Here is a 6,684-nt window from a genome sequence, read left to right on the forward strand (position 1 = left end):
GGCAGTCCCCACGCGGCCCCGCCCCGCCGCCGGTAGGCCCCGCCTCCGCCCCGCCCCCGAGCGCTGCGCGCTAAGCCCCGCCTCCAGGGCGTGGACTGGGTTGAAAGGAAAACAGGGAGTGGACTTCCAGCTGACCAGAAGCAAAGCTCTTCTAGGGAGCGGTTACATATAGGAGAAGCTCTTGCCCTAAACTACTGGTGGCTCCCGGAGCGCTGAGCTAAAAAATCTAGGAAACTCTTCTCCGTAAATCGAGACCCTCTCCTTGCTGCCAGCCAAGGGACAGGGCATATGCCCTCAATTACTTTCTTTTTTTCTTTATTTTAGGGATCTAATCAAACATTTATTTTTGTCTTTATTCCTTCTAGATACTGCCAACCTCAGGTTTTTTTGTTTGTTTTTTTGTATTTTAGGGAAGGGTTTACAGGGTGTTCTGGGTCTCACTACTAGATCAGACTTGTAGTGATCCGCCTGTTTCCAGCCCCCCAAGAACTGGAATTATAGGCGCCACCACGCCCAGCCTCAATCAGCACTCCCTGGGGGCAGGGCCCCCGTGCTAGGCCTGGGGATGAACCCCTGGCCCCCGCGCCTGCTTGCAGGGGCTTTAATCCGGCAGAGCTATTTGGCAGGCCCTAACCTCAGTTATTTTTCTAATCACTAAGTACTTATACTGGACGTTCTGGTGTCCTACGTTCAAAATAAATTCCAAAGGTTTAGAATTCTACGGAGAGACTCAAATGGCCTTACAGCTACAAATGGGAGTCAAATAAAACCTATCCTTTTAAGTTGTATGTTTCAGGCAGTGTCTAGCGTTGGGAAAGCTGATGAATACAGAAAATTGGTACAAATGATCATGTGTTCTAGAAGCTTTAGAAGATGTGTTGCTTCTTTATGTATTAGAAGAGAACTCTATTTTACCTCAATGGCATCAGGGATAAATGAACCCTGTATTCCTAGCTGAGGAACAAATTTAAATTTGATTAGACAGCATATCTAATATTGGAAGTGATTTTGAAGCAAAGTTAACGATATAATTGGGCTTACAAATTCTATGCGTATATCATTTACATATACATTAAATCTATTCCTATGTCCACAGACTTAGTAAACAAATAGTATAAGATATAGAATAGTAGTTCTCAAAGCTTCTGACAAAGTTCTCAAAATCTTTTTATATTCTAAAAAAAATCTAACAAACTGTCAGACTCCATAAATAAATGGGTCTAAGAGCTAGTGAGTTACAATTGCTAGGTCTCAAAAAAAGTTTATAAATATACGTGTTAGCTCGAATGTTCATGCTTTCATTATATATGTTCTAATCTCTCAGATAATTTGTTCTTTCCTAGAAGATAACAAAACCCAGGTAACCATACAGGTAAAATCTAAAACCAAAAAGTTTTATCTTGCTCAGTGAGTCCCAGATTTTTGACACAAGCTACAGAAGTTAAAAGGGTTTACAGAAATAAATTTGTCTGAGTTGAGGTGTTTCATAGTAAAAAGGATACAAAATAAAATAATAGATGAAAAATAAAATAGTAATACTAGCATCCTATGGGAAAGAAGGCCAGGAGGAAAACAGAGAAACAGTTATGCTTTCCTGGAGGCAGACAGAGACAAGAGACATTTTAAGCTGAAATGTCCAAAGCTGCTAGAGGAAAAAAAAAAAAAAAAAAAAGGTGTTCCTGATGAAGTCAAAAAAAGTTTCAGATCGATAAGATCATGAGTCTTTACCTCTCAGCCTACAGAAACCCATGTTAACCACCAATATAAGGAGAAAGACTGTTAAACTTTTAATAGATGCTTATGCAGATTTGTCAGTAGTCACACAGCCAGTGACCCCACTTACAAACTGGAGTACTCAGTGTTTTCCCTAGGTCTGACAATTCATGTACCCCCAGTAACGGTAAAGTTGGTGAGACATAAGAGTAGGTCAGCTTATTTGAGACAATACACAATGGCCATAAAAGATAAGACATTAAACTTCACATTTAAGAGATCTCTGCCAATTGACCCATAAAAGTTTGTAGGGTTTTTATATGCTGAGGTCCCCCGGACCCTATCTTTATCATTTTTATGGGAAATCATTACTGTTTACTTGGTAAAAATAATTTTGACTATTCATAGTTATCCTGCTGATATTATTTGACCCATAAATGTTCAATAATTTCTTTGGCTTTGTCTCCTTTAGACTCAAAGCTATACATTCACCCAAGAGAAAATACCTGTCATCTATCGGGCCTTTAGATAGAATCTTTAAAGAATATATCTGACTGCCGGTCAACAACTATGACCCATTTCAGCATAAAGAAGCCAGAGTGGTCTTCGCCCATATTTCCCTTCACAACAGTTCTGATAGGTTTCAGAGGCAACAGTGATGGTGGCAGTGGTGGCGGCACAGCAGAGTATCAGAAATGGGGGAGGAAAGCCTTTATTGACGCTAAACACAAGGAGAGGACCAAGGGCAGGGAGATGGGCAGATCCTCTGACCTGAGACAGGGAGCCTGAGACTTTATGGACTTCTGCCAGGGGCGGAGTTTGAGAGTCAGGTTTAGTGACATATGAGGAGCTGATTGGAGGCTCCCTTGTGTGGGTGGGAAAGGTCACAGGAAGTTGTACCCGGGGCTAGAGTAGGGAAGGAGGAAGAAGTGGTCATTGGGAAGACAAGCTGTTGCTTTAAGGGCTTCAGCCATATCAGAAGACTACCATAATTCAGCAATTCTTACTAGGGCCATAACCTATCAAGTTCAGGTTGCTTCTTCAGAGGGGGGAATATTGCAGGCAGCCAAGTTAGATAAAAATATTATAAGCAGTCAGACAGGGCCAGGCCCTCAAAGGAGACAGCACAAAAGATGAGGGCCTTGAAACTGTGGGAAGGATGGATGCTCCTGCTGTGAACCAGACCTAAAGACCACCTAAAGGCCAAACAAATGCTAAAATAGTAGCACCTGGGATTGATATTCTAAATAGGTATCTATCATCTGGAAAGACCCAAGTGAGTCACTGGCCCAACCCCCAACAGGAAGAGACCTTGTCCCATATTCCAACCACCAACAGGCTTTATTCATGCCTACTTACTTGTGACTCACTCACTTCCCCATTTGGTCCTGGACTTAATCAATTTTACCTGAGCAATGGTTCTTATAATCCCATTGGTTGACCATAGTTTTGTCCCACCCCACATCCACCTATGAGAGTTCCCCCTTTCTCCACCTTAGCCCCACATGGTTTTACACTATTAAAGTCCCTGGAAGAGACAGCTTCCCAGGGAACAACCCACTGAGAAACCCCTCCTGTCCCTCTCTTGGACAAGAGCTCTCTTTCCCTCAATAAATATATTCTGCTCATAACAAATAAATAAATAAATAAATAAAAATTTAAAAACAAAATAAAATCAAACTTTCAGGGACAAGGGAGATAGCTCAGTGGAATAAGTGCTTGCTGGCAAGCACAAGATCCTGAGTTCGATCCCTGGTACCACAAAAAAATAATAATAATTAATTAAATAAAAAATCAAACTTTCATTTGTTTGGGCTCAATATATTCATATTAACTAGAGTTATTAATTTTTTAAATAAAAAACCTTAAAATGTGTTTATTAATTCATTTTTTAAAATAATAAACCTGGTGCTGTAAAGATCATTATAGTTTTAAATCACTTAGAGATATTTCATTATTTTGGTTGTGGGAGAAGGTACTCTGAATGCATTTGTTGTACTCTTTTTTTTATTCTTTTTTTTTTTTTTGAGGAACCAGGGATTGAACTCAGGCCCTTGAGCTTGCCAGGCAAGCGCTTATTCAACTGAGCTATCTCCTCAGCCTCCATTTGTACTCTCGAGCTATGTCCAAGATAATTTTTTAAACTAAAAACTACTTGTTTTAAGGTGAGTATTGTAATCAGGGTTTATAAGGAAAGGACTTAAGAGAGGATACATAACTTATAGGATTATTCTATGATAAAGAACCGAATCCAAAAGAGTTCCAGGGCCAGGGAGATGGCTCAGTAGAATAAGCACTTCCCTGGCAAGCACAAGGGTCTGAGTTCAATCCCCTTCCACAAAATAAAAAAATTTTAAAAAGCGTTCCAGAGATCCATCCACACACTAGAGATGCAAAGAATCCAGCTGAGAGCCTAGATCCCAAGGCAATGTACTGCATGATCCAGCTGAAGCCCTAGAGCCTATGACAATGCCTCATGCACATCTGTGTCAAGGACCTGCATGGGAAGGCCCAAAGACTAGTGGTGGAAGCTAGAAACTCTGTGCTAGCAAGATGAAGGATTCTGTGACAGCAGGCTGAGGGATCTACACTGGAGCCAGGAAGCAATGCTCCAGTTGGGGACCAGAGCTCCCAGAAAAGGACCACAACCATCCTCAGGGACAGCAAGGACCCAAGCTCCTCCAGCTGAAAATAGCTGAGTTCATAGAAAGAAAACAAGCACAAGCTTCTCCAGGAGAATCAGCAGCACAACATCTTCACCTCCAGTTCTCTTTTTATGCTGTCGACAACAATCCACAGGGGGGTCATCCTTACCCAGTACCACACCCCAGTACCACACTAATTCAGATCAGCTGGATGTTACAAGTTACCTGTTAGTAAATCCCCCACAATGAGAAAAGCATCCTTTTTTACCTTTATTTTTTAAAATCTCTTAATTATCTCACTTTCTAGAGAAAAGTACATTTCATTTTCTACTTCTGCATTCATTCTGTTTTGATATGCTATTATAGTGTTTGGGCTTGAATCTAGATGTCCTCCCAAAGCTTCATGCACTCATTGGAGGGATTTGGGGAGGTAACTGGACCCTGGGTGTGTGGTACTGAATCATGAGTGTGTGCTACTACATTAGTCTGCTGACAGATTTACAGTAGCTTGTGATCTTGGGAGCTGAAGCCTGTTGGGGAGATGTGGGTCACTGTGAGTGCAGAGGGCGTATAGCCCATGCCACCCTGATCCTCTCAGCTGCCTCCTGTCTGCCATGCCATGGGCTGTTTCTCCTCTGCTGTCCCCCTAATGCTGTCTTGGAGCCAGCTATGGACCCCTACACACCCCCTTCATAGGTTAAAAAGGGAGGACTTTGCAAAGTTCTAGAAAGAATCTCAGCTGCTCCTAGCAGTCTCAGACCTCACACCGAGAACAGCATTTGGCATTTCTTGTATTTGAACGTGTCATGCGTTTCCATGCAGGAGTCTGTTAACACCTGAAATTAGAACCCTTCACTTACCCCAAGCTGAAACTTAAATCTGACAGCTCATATCAATTATATTTCTAAAACCTTTTTAAAGTTTTTACTACAGCAATTGTGAGGAAATTGATATTCTTATTTTAATTAATTTGAAAAAATTTGCAATTTCATTTATATTCTTCATTTTGAAATTTTGGAGAAATTTTGAACATGAATTATGCCTTCTGGAAAAATGAAACAGTATTGTTACTAATCCAATTTGAGGTATATTTAAAATGCATGGTTGCATCATCTTTAATATAAATAATGTTTAACTGAACTTAAAAATAAAACAAGCAATTATGGCTTACTACCTAAATAAATACTAGATTCTAAAATTACTGCACTGGAAAAAAATGTAGGCTTATAAGCTCTCATTTTTACTACAAATAAAATAATATAAACCACCTTGTTTGGGGTTATAAAATATTAGTTTTGAGGCTTGCCAGGGCAATGTGTAACTTCAGGTCTGGGGTGAGATATATACAAGATGAGACTCTGTACCAAATAAATAAATAAATGAAAGATTAAAAGAAAAAAGGAAGACCAAAAAAGGAAGAAAGTGGCCTGCAAGATAGCTCAGCAGACTAAGCACCAGCTAAGACAAGCTCAGGGACCAGGATTTGATCCTCAGTACCCCATGCCACGCCAGCCATGCCCTGGGGTGAGCTGAGCCAGTGACTGAATCCTAACATGGTGACACATGCCTGTAAACCCAGTGCTGGGGCGGCTGAAAACAGGAGGATCACTAGAGTCCAAGCTGTGTAGTGAGACCCTGTACAAAAACAAACAAACAAACACATATATTTAAAAAAAAAAAAAAAAAAGGAAGAAAAGAATGGAGGGAGCAGGGAGGTGCAGACACGGCTCGACGTGAAGGCTCTAGGTTCAATCCTCAGTTCTGTGGGAAAAAAGAGAAAAGAGTAGAAGGAAGGAAGAGGGTAGGAAGGGTGGAGGGGAGGAGGAGAAATTCATTGCACAATATGTCAGTTACTATTCAATGTCAACTTAGCTGTATTGTGAGATTCCTGGGAGCTCATTGATCACAAGCACACAGAATCTACTGCCTGCACAGCTGCCTTTGCTGTAAGGACGAGCGGCCCCTGAAGAAGGTGGCCCATAGCCCAGATGGGAGGGTGGACCTCCTGCAGGCGCTCTTGCCCTGCAATCTGCTTCCTGCTAGCCATGTAGCGAATCGCTAAGCTCCCCATCTTTCTGCAGTGATGCTCAGCTTCACCTCAAACCCAGTGCCAGGGAACCAGCCAACCGGGGACTGAAGTCTGCAGAACCAGGAGCCAAAATGAAGTTTGTCCTCCTTTCTGTTTTTTAAGTCAGGCACTTTGTCCCAGCAATGAAAAAGAAGCTGCCTGACACAGACACTATGGCACGTGCCTGGCTCAAATTCCTTCTGCTAAAGTTGTTAGTTAAAAGAATTAGAACTTATCTTGTCTTCCATCATGAACTAT

Source organism: Octodon degus, unplaced genomic scaffold (genome assembly GCF_000260255.1).
Source record: "Octodon degus isolate 3935 unplaced genomic scaffold, OctDeg1.0 scaffold00015, whole genome shotgun sequence".
In the NCBI taxonomy this organism is placed as follows: Eukaryota; Metazoa; Chordata; class Mammalia; order Rodentia; family Octodontidae; genus Octodon; species Octodon degus.